Source organism: Austrofundulus limnaeus, unplaced genomic scaffold, assembly GCF_001266775.1.
Source record: "Austrofundulus limnaeus strain Quisiro unplaced genomic scaffold, Austrofundulus_limnaeus-1.0 Scaffold116, whole genome shotgun sequence".
Classification (NCBI taxonomy): Eukaryota; Metazoa; Chordata; class Actinopteri; order Cyprinodontiformes; family Rivulidae; genus Austrofundulus; species Austrofundulus limnaeus.
Genome location: NW_013952518.1, coordinates 610,578 through 626,808, shown reverse-complemented (window position 1 = coordinate 626,808; position 16,231 = coordinate 610,578). Strand labels below are relative to the sequence as shown.

General features: G+C 38.8%; 1 long non-coding RNA gene across 1 annotated transcript in view; it reads left to right on the top strand.

Annotated features, from left to right (window-relative positions):
- Positions 1-16,231, top strand: part of LOC106521803 (uncharacterized) — a 248,698-nt gene that overhangs the window by 150,642 nt on the left and 81,825 nt on the right. The gene's annotated exons all lie outside the window — the stretch shown is intronic.

Sequence of the window (16,231 nt, the reverse complement as noted above, 5' to 3'; positions counted from 1 at the left end):
GTCGGACACGAGCCTGCTCACCAAAACCAGTAGCTCCAGTTTGATCCTCAACCAAAAAACAGGGCACGGCTGATATTGATCCAAATAAACTGCTGGTTTCCATTACAGGGAATGAAACCAGAACTCCTGGTTCTGTCTGCATGGAAATGAAAAGATGTGATTTAGATCAAAGGGCCAAAATGAGGCGTTTATAAAAGGAATAATATTTGAAAAACTGGTGCTGATGCAGCTTTCTAAGAAGAGACAGGTTGTACAGTAGCAGAGGAGAGTTGCTGCTGCCAAAAGCACCGAGGGCTAAACAACGACGAGCTCCTGCCATCTGGGCAGCTTGAGGCTGAAAACAACTCCTGCTCTATCAAAACCTCTCAGCTCACGTTTTTATTTTATTTATTTTTTTTACCTTATGCTTTTTTTTTCTTTTAGTCTTGGCTCTTTATCATTTTCCTAGTCCCATTTCTGGGACTCAAATACGTCATTTTTAGACTCTCACCCCGTTTTTTACCCCCCTCTCTAAAGGATTTATCACTCTTAATCATCTTAACCATCTTGTTTCATACTCTACTTGTATCTAACATATTTAATCTAGGATTCAGCAGGGCTATTAGTTACACTCAACATGCAGGAGCTAATTGATTTAAGGAAGCAGGATTTGCTTGTTGGTGCTGATGAGTTGAACTAAAGCTAACACAGAGAGGGAAGCAGGTTGGAAGGAWATCTGTGGAACAAATCCTCCAACAGGGAGTTTCATGATTCTTGKGTTTAAACTTTTGTTTGGAGCTCAGAGAGAAGCTGCAAACGGCACAAAGATAATAAGAATTCAGAATGATTTTTTTTTATTTTTTATTGGTGSTGGTGTTTTTAATGTTTCTCAGGAGAATACTTTTCATTTCCCTGTTTTCCGTGGCGGAGCTGTGTTTAGGATAAACATTTTTSTTCAGTTGAATAACAGAACAGTGAAACAGATGTCTGTTTAAATGTCATGTTTGTCGCCGAGGCTGCGCTGACATTTCAGTCTCAGAGTTTCACCTCTCGGAGTTTGAGTCATTCCCAGAACCGGACTGAGTCAGRGCAGTTGTTGTGAATAAATATGATCTAATTGATAGCTGACCTCTCACATTAACGAGCAAATGGGACCAAAACCGACACACGGCATGCCCGTCAGACTTTGTGTTTGTGTTTTCGACTCATTGCGTCTGCATTTGCTGATTGTCCTCCCTCAGTTAGCTGATGTGTGCGACTCCTGCTCTGTATGCAGTTATAGGGCAGCTGGTGGCCACGGGTATCGATAATGGCACTGCGGACGCTCGGCTTCTTGTCTTATTAATCACACCAGCCTGAGCAGTGACCTTTCTCCAAGCCCACTGCTTTGGGCCGAGTCATATCCCCCTGCCTCTTCCTCCCCCAGGGAGCAGCAGGCTAACATCACTCACCCCGTGTCCGCTAATGTCAGCCCCGAGCCTGGCCGCAGCGCCTCACCGGTCCTGCCTGGTGCCCCGGACACAGCTCCGGATGACAGAGACATTGATCACTCAGGAAGCTCGGGCTGTGTGTGTGTGTGTGTGTGTGTGTGTGTGTGTGTGTGTGTGTGTGTGTGTTTGTGCGTAAATGTGTTGATACAACACCAATTGAAACGGGTGAGCCTAATTAGGCTTCACATCTGGGCCTAATGAGCAAATCAAGACCCATCATTGATCAAGAATCAACTGGCCTTGAGCTGTTCTCTACGATCTGCAGACAAACTGTGAATGGCTGTGAAACATATGCTCCACACAAATATTTATTTAGAGTATATTTACATAATCACTATTAACTATAAAACACTGAAAAATAGGTGCAAGCAATAAAAAATGTTTCCATTCTATTTATATATATATTTTTACCCTTAATGGATGACTTTGCTTTGGAATGATTTGATTTAAAAAAAGAAAAAAACAGTTTTGGTATATTTTATTTTGACCTCTGTGTTAAGATAAAAAAACTACTGCATATTTTATCATGTTGCACTGTTGTTCTAAATTATGCATTTTACATATTTAAAGTTTGATTTCAATTAAAATAAACCTAATTCCTAGGCCAGTTTATAMTATCAATGTGAAACATATAGTTTTTCTTTAACAGAACCTCAGAGCTTCCTTCAGGAGTCAACAAAGTAAATATGATTACAGGCTAAAATTAACTTGTATCCATGGGCTGTGACCTGGTTACACAGAGACCATCTCATCTGCCTGAACCTGTACAACTCAAACCCTCAGCTTTAGTCTGACTAAAGATTTCCTCATTTTTAGTTTAAAATTAGGCCTGTCACAATAAGCAATGAATGTTAAATAAATAAATAAATAAATAAATAAATAAATAAAAATGAGGTTGATTGATTAAAATAAAGTCTATAAAGGGTCTATAAATTAAAATGAGGTTATTAGTTTTCATTTTGTGGGAATCATTAAATTGGTTAGTTTCTAAACAGTATTATCGTTTATCGCGATATTTTCTGAGACAATTTATCGTCTCACTAAATTTATCACGACTGGCCTTGTCCTTATCACAGGGGTGTCGAACTCATTTTCACTGAGGGCCACATGAACGTTATGACTAAACAGAGTTTTAACACGTCCTCTTTTTAACACTGGTAAGAACTAAGTGTATGACTGACTAAATCTGAAATAAATACAGAAATATTATTAAAAGTAAAATTAATAAAGTTTTACTCACACACAGTTTCTAGGGAGTAGCTAGTATGCATTATAGCAAATTTAGTTTCTGGTCGATGTTGACTTTTAGGCAGCTTATTTTCAGACATTAATCCAACTAAACTGCCGAGTTACCTAAAGCCAACWGCTCAGGGGAAGGACAWTTGTTATCTTTCACCTTTTAAATGTATTTTGTTGCATTTAATCATAAATTTAAAGTTTACCATTGGTATAAAAAACAATTTTCATATGTAAAAAACATTTATAGGGCCACATGGGAGTCACCCGCTGGCCTTGAGTTTGACACATTTATCAGCTCCATCACCAAGTTCAATTTTCACAATAAGCATGAATGTTAGTTTTTTCATAGAACAGCTCTTTATGGTTAATTTTATTTGCACTCTTTAATTTAGATTCTTCCTCTATTAGTTGGGTAACAAATCTAAAATGGTTACTTTGTGCGATTTTATAAAAAAATGTTTCTGGAAGTCAGTTTTTGTTAAACTTTAATTCAATAAAATAAAATGGAAGGGGTGACAATTTCTCAAAGCTCATCAGACTTCAATAATTAAGTTACTTAAACTTGTTTATATTCACCTGTGCTAACATTAGTGCTGTGTTATTTGTGTTTTTGTGCACTTTAGATGCCAAACTGGAGTCCAGGTGAACAAAACAATCTTCCTTCCAAAGAAAACTCAGACTCATTTTAAAACCGATGTAATCGTTTTATGAATAATTTTCAAATCTAAACCTTGTAAACTTCCTCCATTTTCACCACCAAATAACGTCACCACACCATAACTTCTGACGTTTGTTTGTTTATTTTTTTCTTTTGGGGGCTTTCTTGGCTTTTTTCCCAAAGAGGAACCTTGCGTGTCGCTGTTGGTTCAATATGTTTTTGTAAGTCAGCTTGTTGGCAGCTGCAGCAGGCGGCAGGAGACGGAGGCCTGAGGGACTCCTGCAGGACGGAGGAACATCCTGGATGGCTGATGCAGCACCTGTTGTCGTTAGGATGTAAAAAGCATATGCACGAACACACACTGCAGCGGCATGGGGGATGCAGACTGTGGGATCTAATATCTGGATGCTCAGGGCTCCTATTAAACTCAGCACGGGGAAGTTATTTCTTGGCACCAACCGGGTCCTCTGCCATGTGGAGCTTTCTGTAAGTGCTGACTGCTGGCACTTATTCTTCAGCTTTTCTTATTCAAATAGAAGAAATGGGACAGATTGTGTGTTGACTGTTTTTATTAACCACTGGTCCCAAATTTAAAGCAGTGGGAGGGTGATGTTCTTGTTATCAGGCTGAGAATAAAAACTGGTAACTTAAATATAAAGTGAATGATGATATTTGATTAACAGTGAAGCCTGGACTCATTAGTAATCACACGAGTTTTACTCATTTACTAAATGCCAGTTKGTTTTTGGGTCACTTCAGTGTTATCTGTGATATAAAAGTCAAAATAGTCACAAGAAATAGGCCTGTCACGATAAGCAATAAGTGAATTAATCTCACCATAAATAGAATGAGGATGTTTCAGTTGCCTGCTTATTTTTTGTCTTCATGTCTCCATCTTTTCTTCTTCGTTTTCATCTTAGTACAGAGAGGAGTGAACTCTGGCGTGAGGTATTTACCAGGCTCATGTTTCAAACCTCTGTAGCATGAGAGCCTCACGAACAGGCATTTAGCAGCTGGTGACACCTCAGGACACCCTCAGAGCAACGTGCTAAACTTTTGGTTCGCTCAGTTATTTTTTTTTCTTTACACTGTGTAAATTTGGTAAACTAATGTAATCTTCATAAGCAGCATGCGTCGTCTTTTAGTGATAATCGTATTAGTCCACTGTTAAACTCCCTTTTGTTCAGAAAGMTATCATTAGCTGCATTTTCATTGACCATGAAAATGCGCAAATTAGAATTTCGAAAATAAGTTTACACAATGGAAACATGTCAGTTTAGAGAAAAATAGTTTTTCGACAAAATGTTTTTGTGTTAGGATGAGGTGGTATTGCGGCCGTATCGAAATTGGTGGTTTTTTCAAAACTGCAATGGAAACACTTTTTTCGCATCACGGGAGTCACGTGATCAACAACCGGCTGTTTCTACTGGAGAAAAAGACGACGAAGAAGATAACAGGAAATAGAAATAGTAGTAATATCACAGAAGTAGTATAAAGTAGTAAACTCACCGACTACAATTTCCCAAAAACACAGCATACGTAGCCGCTCCCAAGTAGGGACTTGTCTCTGGAAAGCCTCGATAAAAGACGCCGACGTCTCCTCTGATGATGAGCGCTAGTGTCGTGGTAGCAACATGCTATGTGTTTACATCCATTGCCGCCATGTTTGTAATGACGTATCGCGAGAATAAACATATTCACGTATTCACGCATTTAATAGCGTTTCTAACTTAATGGAAACACCGGAGTTGCGAAAATGTGTTTTTTGACATTGACAGAATATCGACAAAGTTTTGCGCACATTTGCAATGGAAACGCAGCTAGTATTACTAGTCCAACTATTTTTTTAAGAACCTTGTCATCCATGGGAAGTTTAAAACGGGGGTAGCCTCCTTGGCATCCAAAAATCCATTTCCTCAAACGCATTTTTTAATCTGAAAAGAGCTGGATTGAGAAGCTGTTAGTATTACGAGCTCAGCAGACTCGCGGTTTCACCAGTTGCTTGCTTGTTATTGCTGCTGATAGCGTGCAGGACTCACAGGGTGATTCATTATGCTGGTTTAAAACAGCCTCCAAACAATATTATAATTTATCGCAAAGCAGCTAAATTTGACTAGTCCCTTTCTGATCCATCACTAAGTTTAATTTTCACAATAACTGTTGGTCAGGGTCAGACCGGCCTGTTAGTCACTGTTAGTGAGCTCCTCAAATTAAATACAGGATTTAAAAGAAACTCTTAAACCCCTTGATGAACTGAGGAGGTGAAGCTGTATTTCTGTGCTTCAGTCAGTTGCTTTGAATTTCTGCAGAGMAAACAGTGTTTTCAGAGATCTGGCGGACTAAAACCGTCTCTTTATCTTTATTGACTGGCGTCTCAGGCTGTCAGTGTTGCGGCTTTTCAAACTATTTCAACAGCAGCCTCAGAGGTTGGACCTTAAAGCATTTATGTATCACTTTCATCATAGCATAGATCTGATTTAGAAGCAGCTGCAGTCGAGATCACAGGAGAATCCATCCCGCTCGGCTCAAGGCCACGGTGTTGTGACAGGTGAACATTTATTGCTGACCGATTGGTTTCTTTAAACCTGTGTTTTTAGGTGTGACAGCCGGCTGTAATGAATAAAGCATTCATGCTTTTGTAGTCTGAGTCATAGCAGATCAACAAAGCAGTAAAACACGAAAGACCTTTTAGTGGAGAAAAATATTTTCACTCTTACTCTGTTTCCAGGTAAGAGCTTCATTTTCTTTCATTTTTTTGGCTTTTATGATCCGATTGGTTGAAGCTACTTATTTTACTGTTTATTTTGTCATTGCTTGAAGATCGATCACGTCTAAGGTCTTTTAAGTTCTACTGTTACACAGCTGCTTTTACATTTATAATGAAACAATTGAATTTTAGGCATAAAAGTAAGAACTTATAGTAAGTTGCAGTTTGTTTGAAAAAGAACTGAACTTCTGAATAGATCAAAAATGGTATTTTTATCAGTGATTTATTCACTCATATTAGAGATTGTGTTATAAAATGAGCTGCAAATAGAGAAAGAAACCAAATAAATCACATGAACATTAAAGACATCAAAGTAGCTGAAGGAGCAACAACAAAGGGGCACCAACRTTACAGAAAATACATATTTTCTAATTATTCAGGGAATAAAGTGTAGGATTCAGCAGTTCTATTTGTGGAGCATGCTGCTGCTTCTACAAAACTTTCAAATAAACCGTTTTATAACCACCATAACAAGTACAATGGCTTTTATTTTTAATTTAGTCCTCAGAGAATAAATGATTTGTGTTTTGGTTCTGAAGATTTCAGAGGTTTCACCCTGGTGACTTTGCTTTGTTTGGCTAATAAACTTTTCTGTGAGGAATTATGGGCTGTGCACCGAAGCCATCACTGGAGAGTGACTTGTCTTCAGCTGATAATGGACTCCATTACTGAAAGAGCTGCTTCTCTCAGTGATATATCTCACCTGTGGCCCATCACATTCATAATAAAATCAAACTGATGATTTGGGGAGGAATTATTCAGTCTTATGACCTTTTTGTTTTCCTTTTCCAGTTGTCTTTAATGACTTCACATTTTGATGTTTTTTTTGTGGTTTTTCCTCTCCGGCAAAGCTTTCGCCAAAACAAAAAGGACAAATAACCCAGTGTGTGTGTGTGTTTGTGCGTGTGTGTGTGTGTGTGTGTGTGTATGTGTGTGTCTGTGCGCACGCACACGGCCCTGCCTCCTGTGAGTTCTGTTGTCTACCGGTGAGTGTTTAGAGAACAGATTTCTTTGACGTTGACGGCACCAAGGCAATACAGATTTGGCAATTAACCTTGATGTCACTGTAATTACCAAGTCACTTTAGTAAAATGAATTAATTTCCCAAAAGGACTCCGAAACCAAATTACCTTCTCTCTTCCTGAAGAGARCCAATATGGCGTCTGATAATTAGGGTAGAAAAAGTGAGCCGCTGCCATATTCTTGTGTCTCACTGTGTGCAGTCGGTGTAATCTGCCATGAGGGGAAAGCRACTGATCGGTCTGCCGTTCCCATAAGGTTCCTCCGGGTTCACGCTGTTTTGATTCCCGCCTTTTTTTTTTCTCAGCTTGTCATGTGTTTAGCTGAACAAAGTTCCTAAACCTCAATGTTTGTCAGCCATTTTGTAACAAAGTTCTTGTGTCCAGCTGGTGGGCAGGCAGTGAATAACATTTCTACAGATCCACCCTGTGGTCCTAATCTACAGTTTTACAATTAAATGGTCTCCAGTAGAGCATCAGTTACAATAAAACTTATTTATATGCTTTGATTTGAAGTCTTTAAAGAAGGGAGGGTGGTATTATGCAAAATATATTTTTAAACATTATATCATGTAACCTACCCAGAGTGTTGCTTAGACTCATTCATGCATGTTTGAAGCTCCTGTGGTAGTCATGCGGAGCTACCTAAACGCTTGCTGCTTCGAAGCCCCGCCTATTTGTACAAAGCTCCTCCCCTGAGCTCAATCTGCAGGCAAGCTCCCGCCTCACAGAGCACCMCTTCCTCAAAGCATTGTTGTGAAGATGTGCTGAAGTGGGAGTGTCTGAAATGGTACAAGGTTCTTAAAGCAACAGAGACCAATTTCAAGGCATTTAGATAGGCTGTGATGGAAAGTCAAATTTATTTTTGATATATGCTGCATTTTCATAACAACTCGAAGTAACATAGTTACTTAATTGCGGTATATAACTGTATGCCTATACACAATACCCCCCTTAATACATCATTTTACCATGAGGTGTAATTGTCGTAGACCATATCACACCCTTACCTGTCTGCAGTCAAAAACTAAAAATGTAAATTACAATTTAGCMTGATTGGTTAAGGAACGCCTGCTGCTGTTTCGACTGGCTTTCAAAGACTTTGAGCAATTTTCCACGAGCTTCTGTCTGTAGAAGTAAGAAGTTGTGATTATTATTTTCAGGGGCTCTGTTCTATCCTCACACGACTCGTCAAGTTTGTGAATCCCATCCCCTGATTGTTTTCATAACTTTTGGATTTCTTCTTTCATCTCCGCTCCAGTTTTTCTATAAGCCTCYTGTTCTAGTGTTTTCTCATGCTCCCTGTTCAGGTGATTGTCAGATAGGATTGCTCGATCCTTTTACAACTTTGCTCTTTTGCTTCTTGTCATTTACTGTGTCTGCTTGGCCGAGCAGCAGCAGCTTCTGTGTCTGGGACTGGAAATCCCACCGGGCCTGAGCTCAGCTCTTTTTTAGTTTTCAGCCACTGYCAATAGTGTGTCCCACTGGGCAGACACAGGTTCTTGTTCAACATTTCAGTTAGTTGCTTCTCAGTGTTGGCTGTTCATGCTACTATCTCACATTAGTAGAATTTTATATATTTTTTCTACTCATTATTTTCTTATTTCCTCTTATTTAACCCATCTCCTCTCACTCTTTCTTTTCTCATCTCTTCTCATGTCTTCATATTCTCGCATTTCATCCCTTCTCATCTGATATTGTCTCATTAAATCCTGCACCAGCACATCTCATCTAGTCTTGTCTCATCTTGTTTCATTTAATCTTGTCTCATCTCTTCCTGTCTTATCTTGTCTCATCCTCTTGTCTCATCTAGTCTAAACTTGTCGGCTTATCTCATCTCATCTTGTCTTCTCATCTCTTTGTCTAATCTCCTATTGTCTCATCTTGTCTTATCTCGTCTCATCTCTTTTTTCTCTACTTGTCTTCTCATCTCACCTTTTTGTCTCATCTTGTCTCGTCTTATCTTGTCTCAACTTGWYTTYTCCTCTTATCTCGTCTCATCTCTTTTTGTCTCTACTTGTCTTCTCATCTCATCTCRTCTCGTCTTATCTTTTGTCTTATCTYGTCTCATCTCTTTTTGTCTCTACTTGTCTTCTCATCTCATCTCGTCTCRTCTTATCTTTTGTCTTATCTTGTCTCATCTCTTTTTGTCTCTACTTGTCTTCTCATCTCATCTCGTCTTATCTTTTGTCTTATCTCATCTCATTTCTTTTTGTCTCTACTTGTCTTCTCATCTCGTCTTATCTTTTGTCTTATCTCGTCTCATCTGTTTTTGTCTCTACTTGTCTTCTCATCTCATGTTTTTTCTCATCTTGTCTCATTTTGTCTCAACTTGTCTTCTCTTATCGTCTCATCTCATTTTATCTCTACTTTTCTTCTCATCTCATCTCATCTTTTTGTCTCATTTTATCTTGTCTTAAGTTGTCTCATCTTTTTGTTTGTCTCGTCTTGTCACATCTTGTTTTCTCATCTCATCTCATCTCATCTCATCTCTTTTCATCTCTTTTTGTCTCATCTTTGCCGGTCTTGTCATGTTCTGTCTCCGCTGTCTCATCTTGTTCTGTCCCACTGCATATTTTGTTCTGTCTCACAAAATCTTGTCTCTTCTCATCTTGTCCTTCCTCGTCTCATCTTACTCTGTCCCACTTTTTCTTATTCTTGTCCTCTGTCTTCTCATTTTAACTTTCAAAAACAACTATATTTATTTCAACTCTTACTAGCACAGAAACTTTATGAAACGTGATTTCTCGTTGTTTTTTCATATTTCAAATTTTGGACTTTGAATTTTGCCCTTTGTAAACCACAAATTGTGGAATATTTTGACAAGCTGTGAAGAATTTGCCAGAAATGATTTTTAAAATGTCAGCAATCTAAAATTATACAGAGATGTTAAAACCCAAATAAGATTTCACTAAATCAAAGCACTGAACTAAACACAGTAAGATGAAAGGTGTAGGAACAGTAGGAGTTTCATATATATGTTAGTCAGTATGAGTCAAAGGTCTGATGTTATTATTGTATTATTGATTTTAAAGTGACAACCTATCTGTAGCTACGTAGTTAATATTAACTTGTCTCTATATTGGCCGCCTAAAAAATGTTGGGTAAGAGTAAAGTTGTTTACTTTTTGAGTCATGGCTTATAATAAGTGTTTTTGGGGCATTAACTATGTCTCATTAGTTCCTTTATGAAAGTGTTTCATAAGTGCCTGTTTTTCTTTATTTATTTTATTAGTATAATGAGGGAAACCCCTGCGGTAGGCCACTGGTGAAACAAAATGTTTGATTTTGTTCTTCATGTACAATCCACACAAAATGACAGAGGACGGAACACAGCCAGTGGGAAGAGTTGAGTCAATTAGGCGTAAATACAAACCTTCAGCCTGCATTTGAATAAAAGAGGAGACAAAGCATGCCAGCCGAGTCCCGACTAGAGTCGTTGGCGACCCTTCCCCAGCGCCACATTATTAGCTGGCAGTGCTTCTCCTCTGGTTCGGAGCCTGGTGCAGATGTGCTGCCTAACCTCTGCGGCATGGACCCACTAATTGCTCTTGAGATTGTCAAAGAAGATGAATCGTGTGTGTGCGTGTGTGTGCGTGTGTGTGTGTGTGTTAGTTCGGCTTTGGTGACATTTGGGGGCAATTTTAAGACAAAAATCTAACATTTGGGGACACCTGGTGCATTTTTAATCATTTGGGGACAAAAGCCGAGTCCCCATTTGGTTTAAATGCCATTGGTGGGTTGGGTTTAGGACCAAGGTGTGAATAGAGTTTAGGTTAGTTTTAGGGTCAGTTAGGTACCTGTGAGGTTAGCCTTAGGGTTTGTGGTCAGGGTTAGGCTAAAAATGGAAGTCAAAGGAATGTCCCCAAGTGGATCGCTGAGCAAACTTGTGTGTGTGTGTGTGTGTGTGTGTGTGTGTGTGTGTGTGTGTGTGTGTGTGNGTGTGTGTGTGTGTGTGTGTGTGTGTGTGTGTGTGTGTGTGTGTGTGTGTGGATGCATAATTGCTACATTATGGGGACCATTTCCCAGACAAACACAGCCTTGTGTGGAACCAATGCTCTTATGTGGTCCAAAGCCATATACAGTGGTTTGCAAAAGTATTCATACCCCTTGAACTTATACCCCTTGAACTAATATTCCTCGTGGGTTTGGATGCTGATTTTGGGTGGGGGGTTAGGTTTAGGGTAAAGTGTCAAGGTTTAGCTGTAGAAATTATTGGAAAAGGAATGGAAGTCAATGCAAAATCCCCACAAGKATATAAAAACCAGTGTGTGTGTGTGTTGTCACAGCGCAGATAAAGGTTAAAACAGAAGCTGATATGAGAACAGGCTCTCTGGCAGGAACCCCTCCGCAGCTACGTGATGTCGACGCTCTCCTCTCTGTAGCTCATGTCACCTCCATACAGGTGTGTAGCTCAGGTACRTGGGAGTGTGCGTTTGTCTGTGCAGCGTGTGTGTGTCTGAGGGTTATGGAAAGTTCAGAGGACGAGCAGAGAAAGCATGAGATGATAACACAGCAGGATAAATTTGTTTACATGTATCATGTTTCTGCCTGTAAGATTCCTGATGATCCAAGGAACTCACTTCAGATCCGTGTTTGAAGATACGAGACACACTCAGCTATGAGAGAATGGCACACTTTCTCCTTTTAAATGTACAGGAGGCTTTTTATTCTATAGGGTCATGACATCATTAAGTATTAATGTTATATTACAACATTGTGAAGCTAAAGGGCACATGTATGACAGCACAGCAAGCTCAACTGACACAAAAAAGGGCAAATGACAAGAAAATGCTAAAGATTTTTAATTTGATTTAAAACACTGACTTAGATATTTGTAAAAACTACAGTTGTGTTTATTCTTTACAAGAATAATGGCTAAATGTTTTTCAGCTGAAATAAGTTTTTTGGCTGAAGTGTCCTCAGAGAGACTCAATAAGTTGGTTTCATTCCACCATATTTATTTACACAGACTACGACCAACCAGATGTAGGTTAGTCATGAGACTTTGCTTACATTGAATGCATACCTGCATTTTAGAATGTAATATCTGGAAAACCACTGAAGTAAACACTTGTACTAATAAATGCAGTTCTGGATAACTTTTTTTAAAGTTTATTTAATGTGTACATTTAGTAACTTTACAGAGACACAGTGATTGGACCTGTTAGTAAGCATTAAGATTTCCCATCAGGCTCCAAAAGAACACAAGTAAAAGGTAAAGGGCAATATTATGTGTTTCTCGGGCAAACATTTAAATACTGTACCTTAATAAAGTATCTATGTCACCTTTAGTTGTTATTAAAATGCTGTTTTTATGTTTTAATAGAAAATAAACACATCTTCTCATCACTTCCTCTTCTAAACGCCTTGAAATTGGCCTCTGTCTCTTTAAGAGCTCAGCAGATAGTTTAAGTTTCACTTTCAGTTTCACCCATTGTTACTGCCGAGAGCCTGCAGGAGTCATGGGCAGGGTGGTGCCCCGCTGTGAGGAAGCTCAGCCTAAAGACACATCCCAGAGGAGGAGATTGTCCAAAAAAGACACGTCCCAGGGGCGTTTCTGGTCCCCACCTGTCGTTTTGCTCCTCAGCATGACTTCCTAAAAATGTTGCAGGATTTCTCAAACATGCATGAATGAGTCAAGCAAGGCTTTGGGTATGTTTTTTATGAGAGTATAACATTATAACATGATATAAAACTCAAAAAAGTTGATTTTACATGATATTGCCTCTTTAACATTTTGAGTTAGCAGCAAATACACCTTTTATAATTCAGTGAAGTTGCTGTATCTGCATGTTGTAGTTGTCAATCACTTGGTTGGATAATGAACAAGCCAAATCACATTTTTTAAAGAGATTTTTTTGCATATCTCCCAGGCTCTATGGGTGAGCAGGACTTAAAATAAATGTGGATATCTGGCGTCTTCAGCAGCTGCCTTCTTTCACCTCTCAGCCACTGAGACATACAGTAACTCCTTTAGGAGATATTAATGCATGAATTAACAGGAACATAAACACAGCTCATTAAAACAGATCTGCTAATCTGCAAGTTTCTTAAGGTTGGTTTCAAAAAGATACCAAAGTGAGGTTTTTTTTTCTGTTCTGGACCAGCTCATTTTGAAACATATACAGCGGGTAAAATAAGTGTTGAACACGTCACCATTTTTCTCAGTAAATATATTACTAGAGGTGCTAATGACATGAAATTTTCACCAGATGTTGGTAACAACCCAAGTGATCCATACATACAAAGAAATCAAACCATAAATGTCCAGAAATGAAGTTATTTGTAATAATGTGGAATGGCACAGGGAAAAAGTATTGAACACATGAAGAAAGGGAGGTGTAAAAAGGCATGGAAAGACAAGACACCAGCTGAACTCTCTCAGTAATTAGAAAGCAAGCCTGCCCCTTGTCAGTGCAAGTTAATATCAGCTGTTCAGTCCCAAATGATGGCCAGGTATCACACAAGAACCATCTGATGATGGGTAAAAGTAAAGAGCTCTCTCAAGACCTTCACAACCTTATTGTTGCAAAGCATAATGATGGCATCGGTTACAGAAGAATGTCTAAACTTCTGAAGGTGCCAGTGAGCACTGTTGGGGCCATAATTCAGAAGTGGAAAGAACATTATTTCACCATAAACCGACCACGACCAGGTGCTCCTCACAAGATTTCTGACAGAGGAGTGAAAAGAATTATCAGAAGAGTTGTCCAAGAGCCAAGGACCACTTGTGGAGAGCTTCAGAAAGACCTGGAATTAGCAGGTACGATTGTTTCAAAGAAAACAATAAGTAATGCACTGAACCACCATGGCCTGTATGCACGCTCACCACGCAAGACTCCACTGCTGAAGAAACAGCATGTTGAAGCTCCTTTAAAGTTTGCTGCACAACATTTAAACAAGCCTGTGTAATACTGGGAGAATATAGTCTGGTCAGATGAGACCAACATTGAACTGTTTGGATGCCAGAATACACATCATGTTTGGAGGTCAAATGGCACTGCACATCAGCCCAAAAACACCATACCAACAGTGAAGTTTGGAGGTGGGAACATCATGGTGTGGGGCACTTTTTCAGCATATGGTACTGGCAAACTTCAAATAATTGAAGGAAGGATGAGTGGAAAAATGTACAGAGACATTCTTGATAAAAATTTGCTTCCATCTACCAGGATGATGAAGATGAAACGTGGYTGGACATTTCAGCAAGACAATGAGCCCAAACACAAAGCCAAGGAAACTCTCAGTTGGTTTCAGAAAAAGAAACTAAAGCTGCTGGAATGGCCCAGCCAATCACCTGACCTGAATCCAACAGAAAATCTATGGAAAGAACTAAAGATCAGAGTTCATAGAAGAGGTCCACGAAACCTTCAAGATTTGAAGACTGTTTGTGGAAGAATGGGCCAAAATCACACCTGAGCAATGCATGCCACTAGTTTCTCCATACAGGAGGCGTCTTGAAGCTGTCATTGACAACAAAGGCTTTTGTACAAAGTATTAGATAAATTTCAGTAAGCGTGTTCAAAACTTTTTCCCTGTGCCATTCCACATTATTACAAATAACTTCATTTCTGGACATTTATGGTTTGATTTCTTTGTATGTATGGATCACTTGGGTTGTTACCAACATCTGGTGAAAATTTCATGTCATTAGCACCTCTAGTAATATATTTACTGAGAAAAATGTTGACATGTTCAATACTTATTTTACCCACTGTATTTCCTTACATTGTCATATTCTTTAGTAAAAACCTGAGCTCCTTACGGAGCACATGGTTCATCTTGTTCAGTCATGTGAAAACAGTCCCAAACATCATGTGGGTGAGATGGCTTCAGAATCCATTTCCCTGTTAAAAACTATGTCATGTTCATTATTAATGAGGCCTGATGAACACAGATGTAATTCTTTTGAAGTACAAAGCAGAATCAGTTACACAGAACGTGTGAATTCACCAGTAAAATTCTCCTTGTCTCTGTCTTGTTACTGACGGAACATACAGCACAGTGCAGGTGTAATCCATACTCTCATTCTGTTAATAAGACATTTTAAAATAAAGCTGGTTTCAAACTCAGGTGAAACTGTGATTTGTTCATCCCCACAGTGTAATGATGCAGAAACATGCAGCCTCCATGGCTCTAATGAAGGAACATGTGAGACCCTGAACACGTCTGCAGTCTGCCTCCCTGAATCATCTGAACAAGGCTGCAGTTGACAAAGAAGCCTAATTAAATCTAGAGTGGAATATTCCGAATAAAACGTACAATAATGATAAAAATCTATGATTGAAATAATGTTAACGGTTCAAAAAAAGTTCTAAGCATCATTTTGTTTGATCTGTTTCTCTGTTTAATTAAAACAAAGGCCTAAAATAAGAAAAAGCAAACTAAATGTTCACTGAGTCACCACCTACAGGAGTCTAAACTAAATTTCAAAACATTAAATTAAACTAGATTGTAACAATTTCAAAGGGCAAGCCCTGGAGTAGGCAGTGCAAGTTACTCTAAAGACACCGTCCATCAGGGGCCATGACAAATAGTAAGTAAGTAGGTAAGTAGGTAGGTAAGTAGGTAAGTAAGTAGGTAAGTAAGTAGGTAAGTAAGTAGGTAAGTAGGTAAGTAAGTAGGTAAGTAAGTAGGTAAGTAAGTAAGTAAGTAGGTAAGTAAGTAGGTAAGTAAGTAAGTAAGTAAGTAGGTAAGTAGGTAAGTAAGTAAGTAAGTAGGTAAGTAAGTAGGTAAGTAAGTAAGTAGGTAAGTAGGTAAGTAGGTAAGTAAGTAAGTAGGTAAGTAAGTAAGTAAGTAGGTAAGTAAGTAGGTAAGTAAGTAGGTAAGTAAGTAGGTAAGTAAGTAGGTAAGTAAGTAAGTAAGTAGGTAAGTAAAGTAAGTAAGTAGGTAAGTAAGGAGGGAAGGAAGTAGGTAAGTAAGTAAGTAAAGTAAGTAGGTAAGTAAGTAGGTAAGTAAGTAGGTAAGTAGGTAAGTAAGTAGGTAAGTAAGTAGGTAAGTAGGTAAGTAAGTAGGTAAGTAAGTAGGTAAGTAGGTAAGTAAGTAGGTAAGTAAGTAGGTAAGTAAGTAAGTAAGTA